The sequence below is a fragment of the Dunckerocampus dactyliophorus genome, chromosome 7, assembly GCF_027744805.1.
Source record: "Dunckerocampus dactyliophorus isolate RoL2022-P2 chromosome 7, RoL_Ddac_1.1, whole genome shotgun sequence".
NCBI classification, from domain to species: Eukaryota; Metazoa; Chordata; class Actinopteri; order Syngnathiformes; family Syngnathidae; genus Dunckerocampus; species Dunckerocampus dactyliophorus.
The window spans coordinates 2,954,025-2,968,425 of NC_072825.1; the positions used below are offsets into that span (position 1 = coordinate 2,954,025).

Below are 14,401 nucleotides of genomic sequence, written 5' to 3' on the forward strand. Positions count from 1 at the left end.
AGCTTCCATTCACTCTTCGTAAGAGAGCAATTTTCAAGTGTTTCCGCCAATGTTTTAGGTCTCCATCTTGTTTAGTTTGGGAGGGGGCGGGCTCGTGTTATTGAGTGTTAGATTCTGCCACGATTCAGCGGTCCGCCAAGGAAATACCTCCCCACACACACGCTCCTTTTCCTCACGATGACATTTCATTCCCATTATGTCAATTTCTTCAAACATTTCGCGTTCAACAGTAGTTTCTGTTTTTTATAGGCCAATTCAGCGATTCTGTCTGCATTCCCATTAACGAGGAAGGTATAGCCCTAAATAAGTAGGGGTGTCCTGGGACAACTATTTTAACCACTTGTTTAGTAGCGTAGAATGTTTTGGAGCGAGGAGGAAACAATCGACCTTGTTAGTGTGGTGAAAGACAGGAACATTAGAAAGTACCGTCATGGCCAAATCTATCAGAAGGTGAGCGAGAAGTTACGGTAGGCCTGTCACGATAATCGAAAAATAGATTGATTGATTGAAGGATTAAAAAAAAAAACGTCAATAATTGATGATTGTGTCTGCTCGTCTCTCTGTGCTACACAGGCTGGATGACGAGGGTTCACTCTGCATCTGTCTGTGTGCATTGGTTCTATAGTGGAATGAATGGAGAGAGTGAACCCTCTCATTCAGCCTCTTTCTGGAGGCGAGCCTACTGGCTACTAGCTGCTACCCTACTCCCTGAGGTGCACTTAGCTGTGTTAGCCAGCATACACATGAATGACGGAACAAAAGCAAAGGTTTTGAGGCGAATGCCACAACCCCAGTGTGGGCATATTTGGGTTTTAAACAGAATGAACACGTTGAGCGCATGACACTTCTGTGTCAAACTAGTGGCTCACACAGGTACACTGTACACTATAGTTGAGTACCATCTAGTGGTTCAATTGTGAATTACACCTCTCATGACAGTAATTTATGAAAAAAATTGTCTCAAAAAATGTTGCCAATAATATTAAATATTGACGATAAATTGTAGCGCAATGATCGGCCAGCAAAATTTGGAATTGTGACAGGCCTAAGTTACGCAAAGCTGGCCTTTGTATGAACACACCTTCATCCAAAGTGTCTGGGGGGCTCTGGTGGAAACGGGTAGCATGGATGAACAGAATAAGAATTTCATTGCATAGTATAACTGCCTGTTTTACTATGCATATGACAATAAAACTCTTGAATCTTGAATATGGATGGCACAGCTCTGCCTCCATTTCCTATTTCTTCACATTCTCGTCTTCCATTGATTGTGTCAAGTACTGGTGATGGGTCAGTACTAGCACCAAAGTGCAAGCAAAGGCGACTGCTTTTGGTCCCGCACTGTTGTTGTTTTTGGATCCAGGAAGAAGAAGCGGAAATGACGAACATTGCGTCATGATGTTTTCAGTGCGTCGAGATGTTGTTGGGTTTTTTTTTCACGTGATGCATGTAAACAGGTTATTCCAAATGTTTCAGAAACCGGGATATTGACCTTAACCTGAATATTGACTGCATGTAAACTGCCCGTGGGACTTTTGGCCTTCCCGTGGGAGTTTCCTCGCATGCTGCTGCTTCAAATGCGCGATGAGGTTGGTCGTATTAAACTCCCCCGGTTCTGTGCCGCCACGGGAGACTTGTGCATGACAAGTTTTGCTGTCACCTGCAATGTCTTCAACGAAAAACACAGCCACAGTGCGGATGTTACTCCTACTTCTTGCTAAACACGATAGCACACGCTGTTGTTGTGAACACGTGGGTTGTGTGTACTGAATAGAAGTACTGGCGCGGAGTCTGGAAGGGACTGCTTGTATCGGAGTGCCAGTATCGGTGATTTTAGATGTAGGTTGCTATAATCCAATACTGTTTTTTTGGCTTCTATCTGACTGATAAGCAATGGCAAGGCTACCAATTCCATCCTCGGGACAATGTTGAAGATGTTGAAGCCTGGCCTTATGAAGCTTCATTGAAAAAGACAAAAAGGCATGATTTATTTATTACTTAATATAGTTTGGAAAAACTGTAATAGAGTGACGCCGCAAAATTTGAAGCGTGAAGTGGTGAGGGATTACTGTATTTCGTATTTCCCTAAAATTACTTGCATCAGAGCTGCAGGTGGTGTACGTAACGCAGTTGGTATGGGCTAAAACAGGGGTGCCCAAAGTGTTTGGGGCCCGTGATTAATTTTTTTTAATCGACCCAGCACAGTCTAAAAATATCATTTATTTAACAAGAAAACAAAATAAAGGCAAAACTGAAAAATCAGTAGTAATTTTACAAGGATTAGGGCAAATATTAACAGGAAAAAGTTATGTAATGAGAAAAAGTCATATTTTGATGAGAATAATGTAATATTATAAGGAAAAGTAAGGTCATTTTAGTTGAAATACTGAAGAAAAAATACTTATGAGTACTTATTATGAGTAAAAAAGTGTTATTATGAGAAACTAGAGAAGCACTCTAAGAGTGCAGACCTCCGCCAAGTGCCATATTCACACCTATGGACAATTTATAGTCCACAAATGTAACCTAACATGCATGTTGTTGGAATGTAGGAGGAAACTGGAGTACCTGGCAAAAACCCACGCACACACAGGGAACATGCAAACTCCACACAGAGATGCCCAAGCGGAGATTCGAACCCGCATCTCCTGAAGTGTGGCCAACATGCTAACCACTAAACCACTGTGTGGCAGTTTTCTTTTTGAAATAAATAAAATAATATATACTGTCTATAACGTCTTGGTATATCAACATGTGTTGCTTTATAAATACCAAACATAATTTTTCACTCTGTGGCCCTTGTGGGAAAAAGGTTTGGACACACCTGGTCTAAAATGTAACGTAACACACTACATACAAGTTGTTGAATAGATGGCAATCATTATAGCAGTTGCAGCCTACAACGAAGTCCAGTGGTGCATGGCATGCATCACACTGGACTGAGGTGAATGTGTAGTGCTCTGTGATGAGCGGCATGTGGACACCGCGGTCCACGTCCCATTGTCTGCCGACGTCTGGCAACTACAGGTCTCAGGTCAAATGCATCTTCCCGTGTTGCTCTTAGCAGGTTCTTTTGTGGAGGATGAAGGCGTCCACAGCTGCAGTGTTCATTAAGCGGTAGAAGAAAAAAGGCAGATTATAAGGTGCTGTTCCAATATTTTACAAATCACATATGCAGTCCCTCGTTTATGGCGGTTAATTGCTTCCAGACCCGACAGTGATTAGTGAATTTCCACAAAGTAGGATTCAACATTAGGAAATGGAATATCTCCATAGTAAGCATAGAAAACCTGTTTAAAATTTTCTAAATACAGTTTTTGACATTATTAGAGCCCTCCAGACGTTAAATAACACCCCTATAGTCGCCTTTTCACCCCTGCTATTTTTTGTTTACACCACATTGCGCAACACTAATGCGCAGGCTACGGTATCACTGCAGGGACATAAGAGACGGCGCCGGTCATAGCGTATAGCAAGCTACCGAGCTAGCTAGGTAGCCTCCTTCCTAAGAGCCGTGATATCACGAGGGACAACTGTACATTGGTACCTTGGGTTTTGTTATTAACTCATTCACTCCCAGCCGTTTTTCAAAGGAAAACCCCTTCAGAGTTTTTTAGCTGCGATCCAACATATTGTTGGATTTTTACTTCGAATAAGATGGGGGCTGGTTGTAGGCCTGTCACGATCATCGATAAATTGATGAACAATTTTAAAAAACAGGTGGATAATTATGACGCCCTGGATAAATGGGCATGTGCATGCATGCATGTGTGTTTCATCTGCTCATCTCTCTGTGCCGCACAGGCTGGATGACAAGAGGGTTCACAATTTTGCCAACCTTAATATATTGCCATGTGCATGCAGGCAGGAAGAGGTTTCATTCTGTGCATTGCTTTCAGCACCTTGTCGCGTTTGTTCCATAGAACAACGGCATGAACGGAGTGATCCCTTTTGGCTTTCATACAGTCTCTTTGTCTCGGTGGGTGGAGGCGGGGTTGCTAGCATACACAAAGCGTGCAGAAGAGTGTAACCTCCTGAGGAGCAATGCAAGGTAACGTAGTACAAATGAAATGAGTCGAATGCAATATATTGCCATATCATTTGTATATTTTTTCATTGTACGTTTTAATGAAAAGTAATGTTGAAGTCCCATCTTGTTCTCGTAGACCATTTTTTCATTCATTATTGTCACGAGGCATAATTCACATTTGAACCACTAGATGGTACGCAAGTATAGCGTACCTCTGTGATCCATGTTTGATGTTCAACCACGTTGTTGTTCTTAATGTTTGACGGAAACATCACAGTTAAAATGTATTCCATATAACCGTATTGATTGTCACATTTCTTTTGCAATGTTGCGAGCGACACTGTCTGTGAGTGCGCAGCGATTTTGCACTGTTTTGTTTATATTTACTTTGCTGACCAAACGCCTCAATAAGCGCTGACTTTCGGGACCAAGGCTCCTCTGCCCGTGGCACCTCCATCGGTAGTTCTTTTTCCCAATTGAGAAAACGTGTCCGTGTCAGTCGTCGGCGTTCATGCGCTCACCTTGTTCATTCTGTTTAAAACCGACATATGCCCACACTGGGGCTATGGCATTCACCTTAAAGACTATCGCTTCTGTGCCGTCATCCATGTTAGCGTATGCTGACGCACGAGGCTAACTTCAAGCATCTTTATGGATTATTGTGACAGGCCGATTGTGGCACCCCTACCAATAAGCAATGTTGTTCTTCGTCAGTGTAGCTGCACATGAGGCACAAGCTGCCTTCTTGTGTCGTAATTGCGCGAGTCTTGTGTTTCCCTACCAAAGTCAAGTTTTTAATAAAAAGTCGTAAACTCAGGACCTGTATATAGAAAATAAAATGTACTTAACCTTCCTGGAGGGGTAGGAGAAATACCGGTTTGTAGGAATGAGGTCAGTTAGTGTGGAGGATGAAGGAGATTTGTAGCTGAGTCGGTAGGCTCAGATATCATGTGGGAGTGGTTTGGAGCATCACATCACTGCAAAACTGTGTCTGTGGGGGGTTTCTCATATTAAGATTATTATTTAGATTGCCCAGAAAATAAATTCCAAGGACGTAGCAGAGTGTTGAAGCTTTAACAGCAGTCATTAAAATTGCTTAGATCGAGAAAGTGTGCAAATGGTCTGCAACCCTTACGTGCTGTTTGCCTCACATTTGACCCCATTGACATTTGATAGCAGTAAAACTACTAGGGATGCTTCGGTCCGTCGGCCGCCGATTTGTATCGGACGATTTCCGGACAAAATGTGATCGGTATATGCCAATAAACCCTACACATGTGCTGCGTCACGTAGGGTTGCCGACACCCGTATTGGGGCGGGGCCGACAAGGGATTGACATTGTCCCGTATTGCTGCGAGAATCAAAACTAGTCTGTAAAACCTCAATGGTTTCAGTTTGACATCTTGAGACAGACTACACCAATCCATGCCAATCCCTCGTCAAACGTATTGCTCTTCTGTTTTTTTTCCATCTTTTTTTACACACTTTGCCTAGCTGTCACTGGTAGCTAGCTACTGTAGCTAGAGTTATCCAAATGTGACTTTTTAGCATGGTGCGTTTTTGTTTTTAAAACAAGCAATGCGATTAGTTGGGAGCTCATTTTTGTCCCACAGGGAAGTGGATATCACGTTCATGGGGTACGTACTAAGGCAACAATGTAGCTGTGTTGTAGTCATATTACTAATGATGTGTCCTCCAAGCACTAATTGTTTAATGAATATAAAGCCTTATGATGGTGATACTATCACAGGGGCTCTTGGAATTGTTGAACGGCGGCCCTGGCCAATAACACTCGTCATAAATAAATAGAAAAATGTACCGTTAAGCCATCGGACGATCACACTCATGCATGATCGATATGGGAATCGGCAGCATAAAACCCTGATCGCAGCAACCCTAAAAATACCTCACATGTAATTTTTTTTCTCCTTTGGCTTGAAATCTGTTGACTTCTAAAGTTGCTCAAAATACACAAAAATGAAACTCATTTTAAATGTCTTGGATCAAGTGTGACAGATATGTGACCAGTGTCAGTGCCAGTGTCACATCAGTGGGAATACTGATTTTAGGGAATCTTGAAGCTGTGAATCTGTTGGTCATGTTTGTGTGCACTTGTTTTGGGACAACGGTTGACGGAGCCTTCAACTTTCCAGCTTTGCAGCTTTTCCTTCCGCTAGCCAAAAAAAGGTGATTGCATTAATCTTACTGTACTCGCCTACATGGGGTTTGTACCACTGGTTGGTGTGTACAGGTCCCGAGGTAAAACTGCTACTAGTCTCTGGAAGACTGAGAGGGGAAGACAAATATTTGGAGCCACTGGATCCCTGGAAATGTTCCGTACCATGTGGGCGGTGCTAGGATTTGACAATGGTGAGACACGGTGTGTGGATGTCTCTCATGTACAGCCCTGGGCTGGCTGGTATGATGTGTTGTGTAAACAGATAAATAGAAGTCATTGATCAATAATCATTTCTCAAGGATTAATCGTACATTCATTGTCATTCAATCTGACATAGGCTGCTTTAAAGTTTGGGTTCAATACTTACTATGAGGGAATTCTTGGTCCCAGACCAAACATCTAGGTTAACGTACTCCATAGCCAGGACATCAGGATTTGCAAAATGTAACGTAGCCAAGTACTTAGAACTGAAAAGAATACACTTGTATACATGTATAAAACCCAAGGATTTAGACCAAAGTGTCCAAAGTTCAGCTCGGGGGCCATTTGTTGCCCACGGCTGTTTTTTTATTGGCACGCGGCCTATTCTAAAAACATAATTTGACAAGAAAAACAACAGTAAAAAATAAACAACGTAATTTTACAAGAATAAAGACAAATGAGACAAAAGACAAAAGAGAAAAAAAGTTACCGTAAATCACGGTGTATAAACCGCACCCCCATTTTCAGGCTCACGGCAGGGAAAACAAATTTTTTACTTCATAAATGCTTGCCAACTCTTTCATCTCAAATCAACATGCGTAAAGGTCCATCAATTCATCTGCAATGGAATTCATGTAAGAAAAGTTTGCCGTCAACTTGCCGATGATGTCCGCTCTCCAACGCCGGGTGACTGACTCGTCCACACCGTGCTGCCGTCCTGCTGCCTGGTTCCCAAAGTCTTCTGCATACCGGCAGACGGAGAGTTTGAATGCTGCTGTGAAAGATTGCCGTGGCATTTTAGCTTTAGCTGCTTTAGCTTTAGCCTTGATTTAACGGTAGCTAATGTTGGTTTAGCGGTGACGCGAGCGACGTTCTGCGCATGTGCATCAGTTATCCATGTATTGTACATAACACTGCATTGCTTCAGTGTGAATTTGAATAAACTCCAACGTTGTATTGTATTTGAAACCATCTGCAATGTTTTAATGGAAGCTTAGGTTAGCGTCAATGTATATAGAGATCGTTTCACAGTGTGAAAATACAGACACACAGCAGTCAGATAAGTGAAAAAGGAATTGCACTTTCAGCAACTGTACAGCGCGAAAGTCAAAGCAACCGTCTGACCCACAGACGGCTATTCTACATTGTATTCTAGTCAATTTCTGTCTGGTCACAGACTTGTCATCGTGTATAAACCGCACCCCGATTTTTGGCGTCTTACCGGTGGAAAAAAGCGCGGTTTATACACTGTGATTTACGGTATCTAATTTTTTAAAGATTTTTTGTAATTTTACAAGAATAAGTTAAAATATTCAAGAAAGAAGGCATTTTTTTTAAGTCATACTAGAAGAAGGAGAAGTTTGACCTCATGTCTGAATGTTACCGGTAACTAGTGCAGTGAAGTTCGTAAGGGTGAAATATGATTGATCTCATCTTCTCGTTCTGGTTAAGACTCATGCGGCAGTGTTTTGGACCAACTGAAAGGTCTTTAGAGATTTCTTAGGGCAACCTATTTATTTATTAGGGACAGTGTATACTATTGAACATCTGCAAACAATACAGATGTAAATATGCCAGATTATAGCACAACTGCTAGTTTCCATCTGTAGTCCCCCGAGTATTAACAGGGAGTTACAATAATCCAGCCTGGAGGTCACAAAAGCACGATCAAGTTTTTTGTTTTGTTAGTGTTAGGAATTTGTTGAGGAAAAGGCTTCTTGAGACGTCATCTGTACTTCTGTGTAGAAGGTGTCGGACGTTTCGCTCCTCATCCGAAGAGCTTCGTCAGCAAACTAATAAGTGCTGGTAGCTTAGGCCTTAAATACAGTAAGAGTGGGCGGAATTGGTGTGCCAACACCCTCCTCCTATTGGTTCGTTACACTAAGCCTGGGCGGAGCAGTGGTATAATCCTATCCTGTTATTCACACCTACGATAAAAGGGAAGTGTCGCTCCCTGAATTGGGTATGAACGACTCTGATACTGGCTTGTTAGCATCTATTGTTCTGGCTCGGCCCTGCCTTCACCTCATTTGCAAGACTAAGAGCTGTGGGTTTTGGTCTCAGTAACCTGCTGAACACAGGGTCCAAATTGAACCTCAAACCACCATTCCGATTCAATGATGGGTTCTGTTGTTTGACAAAAATAGCTTCCTTTACTCCTCTTTCAAACCATCTGTTTTCTTTGGCCAAAATCTTTACCTCGCTGTCCTGAAAAGAGTGATTGGTAGCTTTCAGGTGTAGATGTACTGCTGATTGAGGACCACTAGCATTGTCCCTGCGATGTTGATAAAGCCTTTTTTGGAGCATTTGCTTAGTTTCCCCAATGTAGTGCTCTTTGCATTCCTCATCTTTACAGTGGATGGAATAGACCACATTGCTCTGTTTCTGGTTTGGAGCCTTGTCTTTAGGATGCACTAATTTTTGTCTCAGGGTATTTACTGGTTTGAAATAGGTAGGAATTTTGTGTTGCCATAAGAACAGGATAGGATTATACCACTGCTCCGCCCAGGCTTAGTGTAACGAACCAATAGGAGGAGGGTGTTGGCACACCAATTCCGCCCACTCTTACTGTATTTAAGGCCTAAGCTACCAGCACTTATTAGTTTGCTGACGAAGCTCTTCGGATGAGGAGCGAAACGTCCGACACCTTCTACACAGAAGTACAGATGACGTCTCAAGAAGCCTTTTCCTCGATGGACAACTCCTGTACGACTGAGAGCCTACACAGACGCTTAGGAATTTGTTGTTTTTTTTTATTTTTTATGTTTCGTCAATGAAAAAATGCTGTTCTTGATCCTTCTTGTATTTGGGAATTAAGGATGACGCCAAGGTTGTTGACTGTATTGTTCTTTCAGGAGCAACATTGTCTCTGAGGACCAGTTTTACCTGATTTTAATAGTAAGAAATTGAGGTCATCCAGCTCTTGATGTCGATCTTTAAGACCCGCCTGAAGTTGATGCAGACATAGAAAGGCTGGACAGTGCGAGGCTCAAGACCAGGTGTGTTGAAAGTAAAAGCCCTCATCATACAATTTATACACTTTTCTCAGACAGGTATTAATAGTTTATCATATTTCTCTCTTGTTTCAACACTGTCAAAGTTCAAATTTCGTTTGAATTTTAATGATCAACTTACGAGATCGGACACAAGAAATTAAGTGACTCACATACTGTACATATTTCACTCCTCTGATCGTGGCTTGTCCTGGCGCCGTTAGGCTGTAGCGTTTTTGTATCCTTGTTAAAACATATTCTTCGTCCTCCATGAACCGAAGATTCATTTACAGTACCCCAGGCGCCCTACAGCCGTGTAACTTCTGCCTTCATTCAGCATGTATGATCGCAGGAAACTGGCAGTCCTGCACAAAGGAGATTTGAGTGACAATGGTCTACAGCCAATCAGAACGCAGAACACAATGGGCGAGTTCTCCCTTAGCCAATCAGGACTGTTGCGGCTCTATACATACTGAGATGAAGTGGACCGGTCTGGACACGTCTTCAGCTCTCACATGAGTATACAACACCCTCTACTGGTAGCAGAGCACCGATAGATCGCTCTAATACCCCACAAGCATGCAAAACACAAGTACCCAGTACTTTTCAGTCTAGTTACTATCAGCACTGGTGCCATTAAGGTACCTATGACAACCTATAGTCTGTAGTCCAGGGGTCACAAACGTGGGGCCATGGGCACCACGTTGGTGACCCCCATGACCACATGAGGCGCCCGCAAGCCTGCTTTTCATTCAGGCTTTCAGTTAATAATGTGAGAAGACTAGAAAGAAATGGATTGTGAAATACAAAATGTGACTTGTGGGTACCAGCATTCTGTTCATGTTCTGGGAAAACAAGCATATTTGGCTTGTTTGGCTTGATATAAGCTATGAAAATAAATGTTACAAAAGCGAGTAGCTTTTTTTTTCATTTTGTAAAAGTAGCGCTCAAAAGAAAAAAACGATGGAGACCCCTGCTGTAGTCTATAGAAGTCTATGCTTGAGTACATTTGTAAACGTATTACTAATCAGTTCAGCCAACTATCCCATTTGAGAAAGGAGCAAAAAGAAAAGACAGCAACTGGGGGCAGCTTGGACCGCTCTGTGTGGCGTTTGGATGAGTTTACTCATCACTTTACCCTGGTACATTTCAACATTCATGTGAAGGCTGTGTTTGTGTGTGGATTTTCTATCGTGGTAGTTCACCCTCCTTTTCAACTCTGGAACATTTTGCTTAATTAAGACAAATCCATTATTCTCTGCAGCTGCAGGGTCTACTTGGCTGTTTGATGGTTATTGTAGATGTGAAAGTGTGCATAACTTCACGGCTGGATAAGAGGAAATGAAGATGCTTGTTCAATGAGTTTTGGTGCTAGAGGACTGACACTTGTAGCGTCAGTGGGGTTATGTTTCTTAGATGAGTGTTTTGTTTTATTAAATTATTCAGGGGGGTGATTACATCATTGTCTAATTTGCATAATTAACCATGACATAATCTGTATGGACAAAAAGTAGGCAGAAACATGAAAAGCAAAACAATCCATCCAAGCCCAGTGTTTCCCTTCTCCAGCTCCTCCTGGCGGATCCTGAGGTGTTCCCAGGCCCGTTGAGAGACATAGTCTCCTACAGGTCGGACCTGCCCTGAACACCTCCCCAGGGAGGCGTCCGAGAGGCATCCTGACCAGATGCCCAAGCCACCTCATCTGGCTCCTCTCAACACGGAGGAGCAGCGCAATAGGTGACAAAATGGTTAATCCCTCCTGCTACGTCGTCTTGTTCTCTGGCAGACCAAGTGCATACCAGGTGTGTTAAGAAACAGAGTTAATGCCAGCTACTGTACGGAGTTGGAAGGACAAGCTACATTCACACACAGTCGTGGTGAATGTATGGGAAACACTGATATTGATAGGGCCCTAAAAAATCAGTTTTATTTTTTTCCATATTCTGTTTATTCCCGTTTAAATGTTTTTAATTCATTTTTTTTTTTTTTTTTTTTTTTTTTTTGTACTTTTTCAATCTTAGTATGTGACATTTATTGATGCATTGCATCATTGGCCAATTTTGCCCAGTATTTCAGCTTGGCTAACTTTTCTGATGGGATGTCAGTCTCTGCACATACAAAATCCCAAATCCCGACAAACTGCTTTTATTTTGAAGGCCGGAGGTGTGTTGTGTCTGTTGATAGTGAAGACGAGCTGGGAGAAAGCATAAACGTGCCTCTCGTCCTTATTTCACTCAGAACTTGCACAATGTCAATGGACATTGTTGACACTCGTTGGCATTAACAAGCGCTAAAACACACACTCATACATCCTGTGTCTCGTACACACAGCCGCACTAGCATTCTCTGATAAATTAAGGCCATGTTCACACAGAAATATTCCTGGGATTTTAAATTTTTTTTGGTGGGTTGAAAAACATTACCGTCCATGTGGTGCCGGATTAGTAAATAGTTGCATTCAGACGGGAAAGGATCACTGGGTGAAAAGGATGTAATACACAAGGCACACCTACCTGTGGCGCTGTAAACGGACACGCAGACGGAACCACGTGACATACCAAACTATAGAAGCAGAAGGAACGCATGCGCACAAGTCTGTCGTCTTACGCTTTCCAAGGCTCGTCTAGACTTAGGGCTAAGGGGAATTACTTCTGCGAGTCATTTTGGACAATAAGACAAGAAAATATCAGGAGAATGTCAACTGGAGTGAGTCATGTCCGTCGAAATATAATAATATGTCGGCTTGTCGTCGAAGCTCACTTCTGGTCACGTGACGCCATCGTTTTTGGTAAAACTGTGGTTTCGGTTGCTTACATAGAAACAACAAGCCGGCGTTTTCAGATTTTCCCACTGTGGAATCCATCCATCAATTTTCTATGCCGCTTATCCTCACTAGAGTCACTGGGCTAGGCTGGAGCCTATCCCAGCTGACTTGGGGCCTGAGGCCGGGTACACCCTGGTCTGGTGGCCAGCCAATCACAGGGCACATAGAGACAAACAATCATTCATACCTATGGACAATTTAGAGTCGCCAGTTAACCTAACATGCATGTTTTTGGAATGTGGGAGGAAACCGGAGTACCCAGAAAATCCCCCCACACACACGAGGAGAATGTGCAGACTCCACACGGAGATGCCAAAGCGGAGAATCCAGGTTTTCCAGATCTCCTGACTGTGTGGCCAACATGCTAACCACTCGGCCAGTGTGCGGCGCTCTGGAATCCGTTTTCAAGAAATACCGTTTCAGGGCACCCAGAACAATGTTTCTGTGTGGATGGAAGGCTGAAACAATGAAATACTTTGTCGTTTTGACCTGAAAATGTTTATGTGTAGATAGCCCCTAAGCTAACCCTGCTAGCATCCATTCACGCTCCGTGAGAGAGGAGTTTCGAAGTTTTTTCCGCAACTTATGCTGGTGTTTCACATGTTTATTTCGGGAGGGGGCGGGCCACCACGACTCAGCGGCCCGCCGGGGAAATACTTCACCACACAAACGTTCCTTCTCCTCGCAATGACGGCATGTCATTGACATTATGTCAATTTAACTGAGATTCCGCTTTTATTGGCCAATTCCGCGATTCTGTTAGCATGGAAATCATAGGGCCCTAATTGTTGACACATGCTGGTCTCGGACTGCTTGCTTGCGTTCAACCTTTGTCCATTCAAGTTCTTGTTCATGGTTGTCTTCTGCTTTCATAAGGAAGACCTGCGTTCAATCTCTGCTTGGGCATCTCTGTGGACTTTGCATGTTCTCCTAGTGCATGCGTGGGTTTTCTCCGGGTATTCTGGTTTCCTCCCACTTCCAAAAACATACATTTTAATTGGACCCTAACCCTAACCCTGCATGTTAGGTTAATTGGAGATTCAAAATTGTCCATAGGTATGAATGTGAGTGTGAATGCTTGTTTGTCTACAGTATATGTGCCCAGCCATTGGCTGGTGACCAGTCCAGGGTGTACCCCGCCTCTCGCCTGAAGTCAGCTGGGATAGGCTCCAGCATACCCCTGCGTCCCTAATTAGGATAAGTATGAATGGATGGACGGTACATTTAGCTTTTCGCTGACATTCTTCTAGTGACGTGGTTATGTTGCGTGTTTATTGATATCGAGCAGTTACCATAGCAACACAGACACAACCCAGCAGCCCCCCAGTCGCGGGGGTCGTGCGCTGGTAACACGATTGTGCAATGTTTTCTTGCATCATCTGGTCACTTGATTGAAATACTGGTGCTGACTCTCCAGTGTTGGCTGCGTGAGTGAGAGTATCCACAACACTGACGAAGATGTGAAGGTGATGAGGAGGAAGTGGGACAGAAGCGAGGAATGGAGGATTTTCCGGACGTGTATATGAGGACAGAATTGGAGACGCACTTTGAAAAAAGCGGAAGGATGATGGAGGAAAGGGGAGGAGTGAGTGGTGGAGTGGGCTGGGTTGCTAGGGGAGAGGATATCAGCCTGCTGCTGGGAGCCAGGCTTGCTATTGGAAGCAGGAGAGAGGCGGAAGAGAAGTAGCTAATGAGTGTTGTAGGCTGCTTGCTGAGACAGCACTGAGTTTATTTATAGAGCGCTGGCCGGCCGGCCCTTAGATACCAGCAGCCAGTCAGGTGGCGGAAAAAGAGGGAGGCCCAACCTATGGCAGCGCAAGACGGGTGATGTCAGAGTAAGAAAGTTCTGTGAGCGCTTCTCAGCCTCTTAAAGAGACTGCACCCATTTCTCAGTACTAGGCAGATATTTCCTCACTTCAATGTGTCATGATCTCTGCAACACTCATTCTTTCTGTGCCTTATCATGTCAGCATCAATCATCCCAGCCTTCATCACCCAGGCAAGTTGCTTTATTGACCAGCCATCACCACTTAGATCTCATGCTCATCATCTATGGCAGGGGTGTCCAAACTCCCTCCAACATAGTGAAAAATGAAAGGATGCAACTTTGCCACTTGAATATTTTGAAAAGATATGCTAAGGAGTAATGTATATTTCAAGAAGAAAATGCAGTT

The 14,401-nt window shown here is 43.3% G+C and overlaps 1 protein-coding gene across 3 annotated transcripts in view; it reads left to right on the forward strand.

Moving 5' to 3' along the window:
* Positions 1-14,401, forward strand: part of dyrk1b (dual-specificity tyrosine-(Y)-phosphorylation regulated kinase 1B) — a 53,834-nt gene that overhangs the window by 25,560 nt on the left and 13,873 nt on the right. The window contains exon 2 of one of the 3 annotated variants that reach the window (XM_054780755.1): positions 9,266-9,409. The exons of the other annotated variants lie outside the window; for them this stretch is intronic. The gene's annotated coding sequence lies outside the window, so the exon portion shown is untranslated. The remainder of the gene's footprint in view (positions 1-9,265; positions 9,410-14,401) is intronic. 3 annotated transcript variants of the gene reach the window in all.